Raw genomic sequence first — 15,183 nt, 5'->3', positions numbered from 1 at the left:
GCTTTTTAATACAAATTTTGACCTTCTAGCATAATAATTCTTGGAAAAAAAATGTGTAAATTCACCTTAAGAATAATTTTGAAAACCGTTTTTTTTTTTTTTTTTTTTTTTTTGATTGATTATGAGAATTTACAAATAAATATGACTCAGAAAAATTGTTGCTAACCTTCTCCACCTGTTTTCCATACTTTGTAAGGATAGTAAAAATATTTTGAATTTAGATCTATGATCTTATTCTTTGCTTCTTTCTTTTTTTTTTTTTTTTTTTTTTTTTGAAAGCAAATCTTTAGTTCTTATGTTTTTATTGCTGCCTCTGATGACATGGTATTTTTTTCATTTTTCTAAAATATTCAAATAACCCTGAGTTGTGGTTAGTTTTGATTTAATCTTTAATAAAATTAATTTTCTATTCTTGATAAAATAACAAGTAAAAAATTATACTTCTCCTGATTTTAAGATTTTTTTCCCCAAATTAAAGTTGCATTAGAACATATATTTCGTCTATGACCTAGGAATGAGGGTAAAGTGGTAGTTTTACATATATTGATCTCATTTTAATGATGGGTAAAATGAGCCTTTTCCAATGATACTTGAATTTAAAGGGTAAAAATGGTCTTTGTGCACAAACACTCAACAGCTATTTGAGTTCTGAACTGAGGGAGCAATAGAAAATTTCATGAAATATATGGTTGAATATGTAATTGCATCATAATGCAAGGGGTGGTCACTAATTGTCCCAAATAATAATAAGAGAAAATCTAGTAGGAGGTAATTAATCAATTAAATCGTGGGTGCTCACAATGAGTCCGGATTCTCTACTCCGATAGTTAAAAGATTGTGTTTCTTCACATCCATCTATCATACATTTAAGAGGGGAGTCTGTTTACGAGTACTGACAAGGTGGAGCCACGTGATCCCCTTCAAAATATGTTATTGAAGGATAAAATATGTGGTAGAAGGATGTTAAGGAGTACAGTCCTGCAGGATCTCAACTTGCAACCCAAAGATTAAAGCACTCTCCTGTGACAAAGGCCACAGCCAGAAACCTACAAAGAATGTGGCAAATATATGTTTTTTTTTTCGTGTGAATGCATGTGAATCATTAATAAGAAGCCAGACAAATCGATTAAGATACTAAAAGCTGCTTTTATTCTAGGTGATTCCCTTTATTCTAAGAGAATCCCTTTATTCGCATAAGCTGTTACTTGTTGCAGCACAGCATACTTATCATCATTACAATGGGACTAACGAAGCTCCAGAGAAACACTAAAATAGGGAGGAACAATAATTCCTCAAACCACAATCCTAAAACAGAAAGACGGGAACATATATAATGGCTGAACAAATAAAGAAGGAAGAGAAAGCTAGTAGAGAGCACAGGTATAATAAGGTGAAGTACACAGACACGCCTAAGAGCACTGGTAGCCGGAAGGGACATTCTTTCCACAATAGTTCAATAGCAAGCTCAAGGAGACAGGGATGTTGAGGTTGATGCCCAAGATGTTGGCCCTGATGGCAGTGCAAAGGCAAACAGCGGCCTCAAGATCAACCAGATTCTCGATGAGACTGCAGCAAGAGCTAGTGGGTTGGGTTCCAATACTTACGCCGAGCAAGGTTTGCAGCACATTTGCACAAACACCTAACTTTAGGGTGTCAACAGAGCAACTGGAAGAAGCTTGTGGTGATGGAGTAACAGGAGTTGGTGACTTTGGTGGTGATGGAGTAACAGGAGTTGGTGACTTTGGTGGTGACTTAGGTGTCGTTGGTGTTGATGGTGTGCAACTGGAACACTTTTTTGGTGGTGGTGGTGGGCAATAGGTAGAAGAAACCAAAGTGAAGAAAAGGATGTTGAGCATAAGGAGAAGGGCACTTGATGCAGCCATCTTAGATGCCATGATCTCAAGTGGTAGTTCTACACTTCAGAAACGGTGAAATGCACAATTGAGCCTTTGTGACTTGAGATCGATGGTAAATGTTCATGGGTTCTAATGGGTTTTTATAGATGGAGATTTGGAATGGATCAACCGACACCACATGTCCTTATTATGCATGGGCACCACAAGTTGAGGACGCGTAGGGCCCTAAAGAGATATCAGATTTTCTGCTGGCAAAGAGATAAAAGGTTTCCTAAAGCTTTCTCTTCTCTGTATACCAATTTGATCGATCTTTGGCTTTTTGCTTTGTACGAAGGTTCGGTTACGATTCGATCGACCTGGAATCGATCAACCATAGGTCAATATTTATGTTCTTGTAACTAATTACAGTCCCTTTAGTCATCATAATAACCATGATACACCAAATTTAGGGTTTTTTTGAGGATATTGTATATTACTTAGTGATCATGATTTCTAATATTTAAAATTTTACTTTGGATTTAAGGAATAAATATCCAACCATTCCCATGTTTCTAATAATTGCCCATATTCTCGGGGTTAACATTTTTATGAAAAAAGCATTAAGAGTCCATTACAAAAAGGGTCTTCTGAACCGTGCATATATATGAAGTTCAAATATACCATTTCTGTGGTTCTGCTAAGGTTCAAAAGAATCCCTTTGTCGTCTGTTTTATAGGTTTTTGTAGAAAACCTAGGCATGTCAATGGCTGGAGGTATGAAAGATGATCCATTGTTTTTACCTTTACTTTTAATGCATAATTATATCTCTTTTACTTTCATAATGATTGATTAGTGCAATTTTGACCATAATTTTGCTCAAGAAGATATGAAAGAAAACTATGGATGAAAGGGTAGAACAACATTGGGTAATTAATAAATATTGCTGTATCAATGAACCATGTGAAACCAAAATGATTATATGATAGAAAAAAGAAAAAAAAATGAGAAATCCAATAAAATACAAATGAATGTATTATAGTGGACATATGAGTCGTCTTGTTCAATGATGAACTCCAGATTAAGTAGTTCTTTTAAGTTAGTATAGTCATGTTGATGGAGGTAAAGGACACCCAAATAAAGAAATGTCATACGACTACAATTGAAAAGGCCAAAGGAAGTAGGGCTTAACCTAAAATGATCGTAAGAGAAGTGGAGAGTAATGACATGCATAATCTTGAACTAGTATGATTTGAGGAATTTAATTTATATTTTTTCTCCGCATTTGATACGCCCCCCTCCCCACTTTCTTTTTAAAATGAAAATACGAGAGGACAATTGTCAAGTAAATGGACCCTTTTTGTATGGAGTCCAACTTGGGTATTGGAAAATCTCAACTCTCGTTTTCATCTCTCTACCGTACGCAGCACGGTGGCAATTGCATTTCGTATGAGCTTCATCTAACAAGTGACCAGATTTCATGAAGGAGACATGTAAGGAAGAAATAATATTTAAACCAATTTCTAATTTCTGCTGTTATTGTAGACTCTCCTCCGATATCATTCGTTATACGTGTTGTGATTGGTGCTCAAAGTCTATGGTTATCACTTATCTCTATCCATTCATTGATATTAAGAATATCATCCTTCAAATCGATTCATTGATTGATTTTGTAGAGGAGCTAGAGAGATCGACAAAGATAACAAGACAGAGCGAAGCTGCAATAATTGACCGAATCTATAGCAGCATTTCCCAGCCAATCACGTTTACATTCTACAATCCAAGACATGCATGTCGCTCTTGTTGTATATCAATTAGTCAATCTTGCCTTCTTTGTCCGGTTTTCAGAGTTGACAGTGTTACATCCGCTCCCATATGTCTTGAATTGGCTCTTGGCTTTAGCATGTCATCACAACTCAGAAACAACTATATACACAAGTGGCCATGGCGCCATGGTTGCAAGGGAATGCATGTCTGTGGCCAATGCTATAAGACACTGCTTAGAGAAAACGATATCATGACCTAGCACTGATTGGTGAAGGAAAGCTTAAGTCAAATGTTCTAATCAACTTGGGCAGAAGCCAAGGTCAGAGCTACAATGCCCCTGAGAAGCTAATGGAGAGGATAACAACCATAGCCACCGTGAATTGGGGGATAGAAACTCTTTAAGAAAAATCTCATGAGAGTAAGACAACCATAGCCACCACCCATGACAAAACCATAATTATTTTTTGGCTTCTTCTTAATTGAAAGTTGTAAAATCTTTGATGCAGCAATCTTCTCACGTCGGTAGTATGACTGAACAAATTGGCAATCTTCTCATGTCGGTAGTATGAGTGAATAAATTGAGATTAGTCAGTTCTGATGGTCATGAATCATGATCACAGCTTTGGACTTCTTGATCACTTCAGGTACTTGAGTTTTGGATATTCCTTCACTAAACCTTATTCACCTTATTCATTGTGTTTTATTCGAACCAAGATCAGCTTTTTTGGGATCTCATCTTACCATTCTACTATATTCACACGTCTACTAATTGTCAATCCCCAAGGAAATTTTAGCCTGCAATTGGTGAAATGAATGAATGAAAGGTGATTCTCAAACCATTAAATAATAAATAATGAATATGTTGGGAAATGTCATGTCAGCACTACGACATCAGCCTCCAATAGTTTTGATGAAAACAAAGTCAAATTACTAATGTCTATATTAAGTTGTGATTGTCCATCTCATTATTAAAGTGAACTGATTCCAACTCATTGGACCAAATTCACTGAATGCTCAAGTTCAAGTTAAGATCAAGCAATCTTGGACAAAGAATCAAAGTCAAGATGAGTATCAAGTTCAAAGCACAAAAAGATGCGAAGATTAAGTCAAGTTCAAGACAAGATGAATTAGGGACTTAGGTCACATTAACATACACTCATATATAATCACATTTAATTTATATGCATAATTAAATGTCACTAAACTAACCTATGGCATATTAGGAAAGTGTATGAGGCTTAGGTTTGACAAAAAAGACAAAAAAACACAACCAAAGTCCAAGTCCCAACTTGACTGAGACTCTGTGCTACAGACCGTCTGAACCAAACGGACATCCGTCTAGTCACAGAGTGCCAGATCCGTCTGGCTAAGACAAGCCAGATGAACGACCGTCTGGTCCTGACTTAAGCCTGACGACTATATTTTAACGGATACAAATTGAGACGGAGCTTCATTTGGACTAAAATTTCACAGTGAAATTTTATATCCATTGGAGGTTGAACCAAGCAATTGATTGCCTTCTTTATGAGCCTAACCACCCCTAATTGAGAGTTTCTACCTTACCTATTGAACAATTATTACCTCACAATTCTTAAAGCTCTCAAATTGGTGAACTAGCATTGATCATTTGCTTTCCAACTCCATCCGACTTTGAAGGACATTCTAAAGTTATCAAGCAAATTTATTGGAGTCCAGCTTAGAGTTATTGAAAGCCACTGGGACTTCATTAGTAATGACTATTACGTTTTTTTTACATAAAATTTTTACTTATTAGCTGTTACATTTGAAAAATACTTACGAAAAAAAGAACGCAATATATTTTCCCACCATTTGCCAAGTTTATATGAGCTGGATATATACCGATCCTTCTACTAAAAAGAAAAAGATATATATTGATCTTAATTTGCTGTTGACTTTGCAAGATAATCTATTATTGGGTTAACTTCCCTAAACCAATGAATTAATCAAGGAGATTGCAACTCCCGCCAATTTTGAAAGAGCCAAACATAGAGGTTTCTTTTTATTCAATGTAATCACCACGCTTGGGGGTTCACATCCTCTACAATTCTCACCCCCTACAATTTTCTTTAATTCCTATCTAGGATTACAACACGTGGTAATTAATTATCCACTGGTCAAAATTAAGATTAAACAAACTAGGAAATGAATCTAATAAATTTCTAGGAATAAGATTAAATTAGATTGGAAATTCTTAGACACAATTGAGGAATTTATTAATTGTGATCCTTAGATAATTAAATTAAGTATCACGTGTCACAATCCTAGAAAGGAATTACAGGAAATTGTAGGAGGCGAGAATTGTAGAGGATATGAACCACATCATGGTAGTGATTATCATTGAATAAAAAGAAACCTCCATGTTTGGCTCTTCAAAATTGATAAAGACTAATAAATCTTGCAAAGTCAACACAAATTAAGATCAAATAATCTTTTCTTTTAGTAGAAGGAGCTGCAATCTACCAACGGGTTGGTCCAATGGTAATGCATTGCCGCTTAAGCAAGGTTACCGGTATCAAAACCTTATGGATGCAAAAATCCTTGGGAAACCCACCACAGCAAATTAAGATCGAACACTAGATTAGTTAGGGCAAGCCTTTTTAATAAAGGGGCAACCAAAAAAGGAAGGTCGTATATATCCACCTCATATAAACTTGGCAAATGGTGGGGAAATATATTGCATTTTTTTCGTAAATATTTTTTAAATGTAACAGCTAATATAAATAAAAATTCTATGTCCAAAAAAAAACATAGTAGTCGTCAAAAAAAAAAATGAAAATTACCCTTGAAACATAGCCTAGGGATTGTGCTAACTCAACGTGAACATGCTAATGACCTTTAAATCTTCAGAATAGTTATTAGAATCTTCAAAAGCCACTCCAAGTGGGTCATCCAGTCCATTTCTTCAATTTGCTTGTGCATGTATGATATGTGTACAAACAATATATTAGAGAGTTGATGTCCATTTATAAGTCACAATCAAATAATATTTTTAATTTAATCACAAGCCTTTGATGTGACTTGTAAATGCACCTCAATTCTTTGATGTGATGTTAGGATACATGTCACACATCTCCAAACAAAAATGGACTCAATAAAATTCTATCAAGCTGCGTTTGTTTGCTAGAATAAAGGTGGGGCGGGAAAAAAGCTGAGGCATATTAATATCCCCTCCCCCGGCTTAATAAAGCCCATTTGTACCCCAAAAAAATATGATCAAGTAAACTACTCATTTCTGAGAATCCAACTCCTGCTAGGCTATCCTACTTCTTCATCTTTATTTGAAGATCCAAGGAAAGGAAGCAAACCAAGTAGAAACTACTCATTTCTAATATTTCCCTACTTTGATTTTTTTTACATTTTAAATCTTCATATTTTTCTAAATCAACAACTTGTTTCATTTATCTTCATTCTTTATTACATCTGCAACAATAACCTTTAGTCTTAAGTTGTATTTGTTTTTACTATCGAATTTGAAGTAGAACGAATGCTCTCGATCCTAACAAGAATCCAATTTGTTTTTATGCTGCAAAATTAAATTTAAAAAAAAAAAAAAACATTAGATTTCTAGTTAAGTTATTTAAATTGGTATTATGAATAATTTATTTCATAATGCTAATAAAATAGATATTTCATTTCCCTTTTTCGATGATGTTACATATTCAATTGCCGAACTTCCAACAATACTTTGGATAGAAAAAGCATGTTTAGTTTTTATGCCTTTATTTATTATTATTTTTTTTTAGTTTTCTTTTTTGGTGAACAACTAGACCGTTTATACTTCATTCACTTATATCTTGGACCATTTACCTGTGGGTTCTGGACTTAGGTTGGAATTTGTACAGTCCATTGATCAAAGCAGCGCTGCTCCCAAGCAAAATGATTATTCATACTTTTTCCTATTGAGAATTCAAAAAGAAAATGTATCCAGAGTGAGTAGTTCTTAAGCACGATTAGATTAATATGATTTCCAGAGAGCTTCAATCTTTGGTCTATTTGTTAGTACATGCACCTTCTTTATTTAAAGAAAGCTGACTTCAAACAGAACTGACAAATAAAGTCCACGGCCAGTTTTGAAATGTCTCTGTTGATACCTAGAGTGTCCACCACAGTTACCTAGATATCTAAGTCTCTTTGCTAAAAACTCATTTAAGATAAAAAATGTGGAATTTTTTTTTTTTTTAACCAAAAAAATTTCCACATTTTTTATCTTAAAGGTAATGGAAACCTTGGTCCTCTTCAAATTAACATATAGATGAGCCCTTACTATGGTGGTTGGTCATAACATGAGAAGTGGTTTTAGATCTTAAATCTACAACTTCAATTTGTGGGATTACTTGGAATCTAAGTGTGTTAGGGATGCTGTGTGGCAAAAACATACTTTGACACTGTTGAGATGAACATCTCGAACTGATAAGTCATAAGTCAATGTAACAGAATAGTTGTAAATTAGTGAACCATTTCATACAAGAATGCGTAGTAGATTCAAACTCAAATTTCCAATTTCTTAGTGAGAGGTAAACCACTTTATCAATAAAAACTCAAGATGTTCTTTGGTATGCTTTTCTAGTTTCAGGCTTCTTGTCAATGTACAAATAAGAACAATGAGTAGATATCATCATATTAATTCATTCGTAACAGATGGAAACAATGTTTAATAATGGTACATAGAATTCATGTTTATGTCTCCCCGTTTTGGGAGTAGTGGGTGCCTTTTAAGCAAGGCAGTAAACAGACAAATCCAGAGGAGGACAAGCATGGCAAGAAGAACAGAAACGAATAAGGAAATTAGAATTAAAGTCCCAATGCAAGTACAAAACTTGGTTAAAACGCTGCATATGTAGCCTCCAATAGTATTCCCCTCCAACCCTATTACACTACCAACACCAATGCATCTACTCCAGCTGCTGCAACCATCACCTGCACCACCAATCAATTGATTAACCAGAGTTCATAAACCCCATCTTGGGTGAATCACATAAAGCTATCTTCTGTTTGTGTGTCTTCTGTTTGTGTGATGCATAAGAACTTACCTGGTCACTTGCAAATTAGGAAATGTCATTGTAACAAATGTCTAGAAGTTCAATCATGTACCATCAATAGAACCAACTTAACAGCACAGTGCAAACAACCCCCACCCAAATAGATTAAAAGCCCACTAAGATTACTGTAAACATGCTACCCATATTGATTGCAGTGGATCTGCATTGTGTCTTAAGGTTACTGAATCTGTTGGCCAATAACTGCGGTTGGTGACGAACTTGTCTTTATAGCATGTTGAATCTGTTGATTAATAGCTGTGGATATGAAGAACAACATCAATTTGGACCCTATAGGTTCTTTCAATTGATCTGTTAAAAGAAGCATTAACATAATTTGGGTTACAGTAGAGTACTCTGAAGCTTCCATAGGGTATCCCTTAATTGAGACCTCAACAGAACCGGTTGGAGGGTAAGCTTGTAATTGATTTGAAACATCCTTCAAGATGGGATTCTGAAGGCTCAAATCAGAAGAAAAGATCCAAACTTCACATTCATAAGAATCCATCCACAAACAGGCTTAGAAACCTAGAAAAGAAAAGAGAAAATCTACTGACGTTTAGTATTTGCAAATTAAAACTGAGAGATCATCAGCTCGCACATCACTTGTACCACTGCTATACACTTACTAGTGTTTACATGATCTGCAATCAATTGAACAGCTGCCACAGTTGCTTCACCTTTGTGATTTCCCTCCTTGGCAAAGGGTGATTTTATAGTTCCACAGCATAGTTTCCTAAAGAAAGTGAAAATATTTCAGTAAATTGGAAAATTTCAGTTCTTCCAAAAGAGAACGCTAAGAAGGCATCAGTGCATACCTGCAGGAACCGTGTAGCTTCATTAACTCTGGATTTTTATTATGAAAATCATTCACCATTCACATTCAAACCATCCTCTCGCAAGGTGCTTGTTAGATCTTGCAGTAACAGAATAAGGGAAACATTGTTACACATAAAAGTACCAAAAAGGGATTAATAAAACTGGAAAATTTTCCTCATAATATGAATTTCCTCAAGACAAAAGCTAACATTTTAGGATCAAACAATCAAACGAAAAGATACCAAAATAGAAGAGGTAATAAAATAATAGAGAATAAAGTTAAATATGACAATAGTTTCTGCATAGAAATGGTAAGAGCATACCGTCTCCCTAGATTCTCCAAAACAACCAAAAAGATTGTAGCTACCGGTGTAAATGGATCGGATTCGGATCAGATAGTGGTAATATCATATCCGCATCCTATTATATTCGGAAGGATTCGGATAATATCCTATTAGTTTTTGGGGATTCAGTCGAATTCGATGATAATCGGATAATTATTTTCTTAAATAGATTCTTCTAAATGGGCATGAATACAAATTGAATACAAGTTTTTTACTACTTGTTGATATCTTTACCAATTTATTTGTGAGGCCAGTTTGAAATTTAAGAATTTAGCAACTTTGGTAATTATTTTAGTAGAAAATCTAGAAAAATAGTCACATATCTCAAGTTAAAAATTACAAAAATAAGAAAAATAAATCCAAATAAGTAACTTAATTGGATAATTTAATCGAACGGATAATAATCGGTAAGAAAGGGGTATACCATATCCGCATCCTATTAGTAATCGGACGGATTAGGAATACCGCTAAATGGATGTGGATGCAAATTTGGGAGCAGATTTCAATTATCCCTGTATACCCCTAATTGCAGCAGCCTATGAACAAAATAATAAAACAAAGATTAGGCCAACAATGAAATGATTAAATGGAGGCAGATACATATAGACGATTATCCAAAACAATGAGAGATTTCAAGTAAAAAGAAAGAGCAATAAAAGCAAACAATAATACACCAACCAACACATAAATTATAAAACCTAGACGCATAATCCAAGAAGAGAAGAAGAGAAGACATGTATAACGTTGCCTTATATTTCTAAAGGAAATCAAGTAGCTCTAGCCAAAAGTTATCTTACCTCTTTGTCCTAAGTTTTTAGTCAAGGTAACCTAAGCCACTTCTAGATGTGACAAAAGCATTGCATCCACCTCTATTAGTGATATCTTCTCCCCTGAATTAGCATCAACATCTATAAAGTTAGATAAGGATCATTCTAAATTTCCACCAATAGATGTAACCCCACAAGAGAAGAATGATTGATCTATTAAGATAATGACTCATCCCACCAGGAAAAAAAGGAAAAGAGAAAGAAAAAGAGATCCAATAATCCCTAACAATTTTGGCATGCATGGTCAATGAATTACAAATAGTCAAACAGATTCAACACTAAATAGAAAAGCAAAACCACCTACATTGTTAGTAAGCTCTTTGATATGGGCAACGAAATGCAATTAATGATTAGAATCCATGAAGCCGAGTTCCTTATATGTTGGGTTTTCCTTTCACTATTCTGATCTAGTTGGAGGACGAGGATGAAAGTCAATGTAGTGGGATTTATAAGCGGACCTGTTCCTCTCTTCCTAGACAAATTGACAACTAATCTAAGACTCTAATACCAATCATATAAATCACAACTCAAATGCAATGATCTTACTCAAATATTAGTAGAGAACAACAGCAACAGTTAAAGCATTATGGAAAACAATAACAGCAACAACAGTAATGGTATGTACATGCTATGTTGTAGGTGTTAGCAAGTGTATAATTTGCATTAAAAACAAATTGATATGTCTTTCAGCCAAACTTGATCACAAAAAGGAAAAAAAAGAAAAAAGAGAAAAACAGGGGATTGTAGAAAAGACTTGCCATGAAATACAGAAATTTCAAATCACAAATACCAGAGCATGGTTTCAAATTTCTGCGAATTAGACCAAGAACCAATTGATACAACTATAGGTTCAAAAACGTTAGTAACTATGGAGACCAAGGGTACCAAAAATTGAACAGGAATCAATCATTTATCACCTAACTGCACAGAACTACAGGAAAATGACTAAACTCTTATTTCCTAGGTTCTATTTCTGGTTATGTTTGATTTACACCTAAGAGCCTAAGGTGGCATTTTATGATGTTAGAACCTCAGTAAGAGAATCCACAACACAAACTGGATGATAAGCATTATTTTTATTCTTTTTGGTTTCTTGGGTGAAATTTAGGTATTCTAATCACATCTGTCCATGCACTCAAATTAACTGTACAAGAAAACGGTTAAGGGTATAAGTAGGTGAAGCACTCAAACTGCATGTAAACTATATGTGGATCAGATAACAATTCAGATATCCACAAATATGAAAAGCATACCCCAAAAAAAAAAAAAAAGTTTGTTCTACATGTACTGGTTTTTATAGATGTTTTAATAAGCCTAAGAGGTCCCCATGTCCCTATTTAAATTTTTTTCCCTCTCTGAAAGAATTTGAGATAGATTCAAATCATTGCTGATTCTTATTCCCTATTTAGGTTCTATTATTTCCTTATTAGGCTTATTGGGTATTTCTTGGTTTTCTGCAAGTAAAGATATGGTGAGCATGGATGGAAGTATTGTTTTTGTATATCAGAATCATGGTGATGTTGATGGACAGCATTCAAGATAATCTTCCAAGTTGTCTTCTTCAAAATCCAACGGTTAGGCTCCTCAAGAATTGAACAGTGGCTCAGCAATATTGGCAGTTTCCTTCCATGTATATTAGATTCATGGTGATGTTGATGGACAGCTGGTTAGATGATCCAAAGGTTCTGACCTAAGCCAAATGCTGGCTGAAGGCCAATTGTACCAAGAAATATGACTTCCCAAAATCTGATAGATAGATCTAAAGTCATAGGTAGGATTTTAGAAACACAATCCAAGAACAGTAACTGATAACATGAATTGTAAAGATTTTAAGCGGCAGTGCAAACGGTCTCAAATTAAATGATAAAAATAATATTATAGTAACAACAAAGCAGACACCAGACCTTGAAAACATAATTTAGAAACAGAGTTTTGTCATGTCTTTCAGAAATCACTTCAGAGAGGAGATCTTTCAAACCACAGGGTTCTTTTAGAGTAAAAAACCAAAAACTTAATGTTAAATCAGATTTGAATCATGTTCCCATCTCCAATATTTTAGGTCTATTACAGTGAATATACATTGGACCAACCAATGCAAATTATAAGCCTTGACAGTGAATGTACATTGGACCAATCAATACAAAATATAAGCCACCCCAATTGCTTATTTCCAATAAACTAAGCCCAAATTTGTCACTGGATTTCCCTGAATCTGGACGTCTCTAGTCCTTACAGATACTAGATTCATAACCTTCCTCTTATAATTTATGTTTACCTGACACAATCAATGGTTTTCTTGATGACCTACATGTCTCACAGCCTAGTCCCATAAAGCTTACCAAAATCATAAGTGGAGAAGCTGAAGAATTTGCCTATTCCCTTCATGTTAAGTCCATAACTAATATGCAAAGAATAACAATATGGTGATCATTTGAGAAAAAAAATTTTTATGAGAAAAGAGTCTGAATGAATTTTCTAGTTCACTTTTGTATGCAATTCTATGAGTGCTTGTTACTCCAATCAGTTTGTGAAGGAGACGATGGTGATGCTGAGAGAGGTACTGTTCCTGACCTCCCATGTCTCTCCAAGCTACTGAATATGAAGCATCAGAATATTTTACCCAAAAAAAAAGGGTTGGTGAAGACAAAGAGATTGAGAAACAGGGCTTAAAGAAGAACCTACTCAAGGAAAGTGAAGGCTAGAGATACTCCAGAAAATGGTGACAAAGTGGAAGCTATGTCTATGCTTCTTGTATCTACAATCTTTTCCATGATTTGACCCTATTAATTTTAATTTCTGTGCTGTCTCCATGAATCTAACATGTACGGATGTACCTAGCAAAGCACCCCAATGACAATGTTCACAATAAGGTGAGCTCTAAATAAGTGTATGAGCCACCTTTAATTTCCTGGCTTCAAATCACTACATCTCAACCTATAATAAAGATCCAATCCCAGGTCAGGAATTTTATCAAACAATAAATGGGCAGTTTCCAAATCATTTTTTGCATTTGGTTTGCAGAAACTGGTCAGGGGAAACCCCCACTTTGAGCATTTGAGCATAGATATGTTTACCTTCATTGAATTGTTTTCTGAAAATGCATTCTTGCAATAGATTGTTACAAAACACTATGAAAAATACTCTAAAGACAGCAATGAATGATGGAAAAATTCATCAAAAGTACGTAATACAATAATAACATTGCTGAAATCAAATCCAACTAAATGCTAAGCCATCTATCACTGAACATTCAATACTCAAAATGAAGTGATGAGACAATACTTGCAAATGCGCCACATGATGAAAATCTGTCCAACAAAAGATTTCCCTCCTTCTACGTCCTGGCTTCAAAACCACTATTACCTCAACCTTTAACAAAAATCCAATCCCATATCTTCAAGACATTTTTAACATAACCCAAGGTTATGGCATTCCAGGAGATTAAACTTGGGTCAGGAATTTTATCAAACAATAACTGGGCAGTTCCAGTTCTCCATTTTTTGCATTCAAAAATCAGTAATTTGGTTTGCAGAAATTTATCAGGGGAACACCCAACTTATGAGCATTTGAGCATGGATATGTGATAAAACCCTACTAATACTTCCCAAAATCAATACAAGAATTAACAAGATTCTGGTTTCTATGGTGCCAGTCACCCCCACACCTCACAGAGGTGTCCCTCAGCCTACGGCTGCCCAAGAACTCTCATAAAACATTCCATGCCCTCTCCCTCTCTTCTACCTCTATTTATTACCTCAACTAACCCTAACTAACCCGCATTTCACATGGCCTCATCCCTAGGGTCCTAACACTACCGACCCCTCGAAAATCACCTTGTCCCCAAGGTGATGGAATTGTTGAAGTTTAGCCGTATGATGGTGCCATATAACCGTAGTAATTCAATATTGTCCTCCCAGGCTGAATAACACACCCACTGCCCAAAATCAGACTTGGAGCGAAACACTTGGTTTGGAAATTCTTTTTCGCCAGCAACGAAATTAATCCCCATTGCAATGCTGCAACTCCATTGACGGCACCTGCTGTCCGTCGCAATTTCGCGAGGTTGAAGATGATGGCTCCCAATATTATGGTTCGGTTGGACCGCTCCTTTGGTATTTGTTTTGAGTTGGATTGGACTTGGGTTGGGGGCTTGGTTTGTTTGAGTAATATGGGCCCAAAATAATAATGAGAAAATGTGGGTTTTGGATTAATGAAATGAGCCAAGCCCATGAGTGATGGTTAAAACGGGTGGGTTCAAAATACTTAAAACCATGGGTTAAAAGAAATGGGCTGGGTAATGGTTTGATGGATGGGGTTGTGTTTTGGGTCATGAAACCGTAATGGGCCTAAATTAATTCTTTTGAATGGGCTAGGTCTAAACACTTAAAAGTGTGGATGAAGGAATGTTAGGTTGGATATTGGGCTAATGGAATAAAATGGGCTGGGGTTTAAAGAAATAGGTTGGGCCCAAGAAGGTTTCTTTGGGAACCAAGCGGTCCAATCTTTAAACTTAGTTCGTTTGGGCCCTAAGTGTGTG

At 35.3% G+C, this 15,183-nt stretch overlaps 1 long non-coding RNA gene and 1 pseudogene across 1 annotated transcript; both read right to left on the bottom strand.

Moving 5' to 3' along the window:
* Positions 1 to 1,275: 1,275 nt before the first annotated feature.
* Positions 1,276 to 1,956, bottom strand: LOC149029540 (14 kDa proline-rich protein DC2.15 pseudogene; annotated as a pseudogene).
* Positions 1,957 to 8,625: 6,669 nt separating this feature from the next.
* Positions 8,626 to 15,175, bottom strand: LOC149029539 (uncharacterized). The gene is made up of 3 exons (XR_016171179.1): positions 10,617 to 15,175; positions 9,475 to 9,572; positions 8,626 to 9,392 (listed from the first exon to the last, which is right to left on the bottom strand). It is a non-coding gene; the product is annotated as an uncharacterized LOC149029539 (long non-coding RNA).
* Between the last annotated feature and the right edge of the window lie 8 nt (positions 15,176 to 15,183).

This window comes from Hakea prostrata, chromosome 1 (assembly GCF_041222555.1).
Source record: "Hakea prostrata isolate BN-2017 chromosome 1, UWA_Hpros_2, whole genome shotgun sequence".
NCBI classification, from domain to species: Eukaryota; Viridiplantae; Streptophyta; class Magnoliopsida; order Proteales; family Proteaceae; genus Hakea; species Hakea prostrata.
This window is presented reverse-complemented; position numbering and strand designations above follow the sequence as displayed.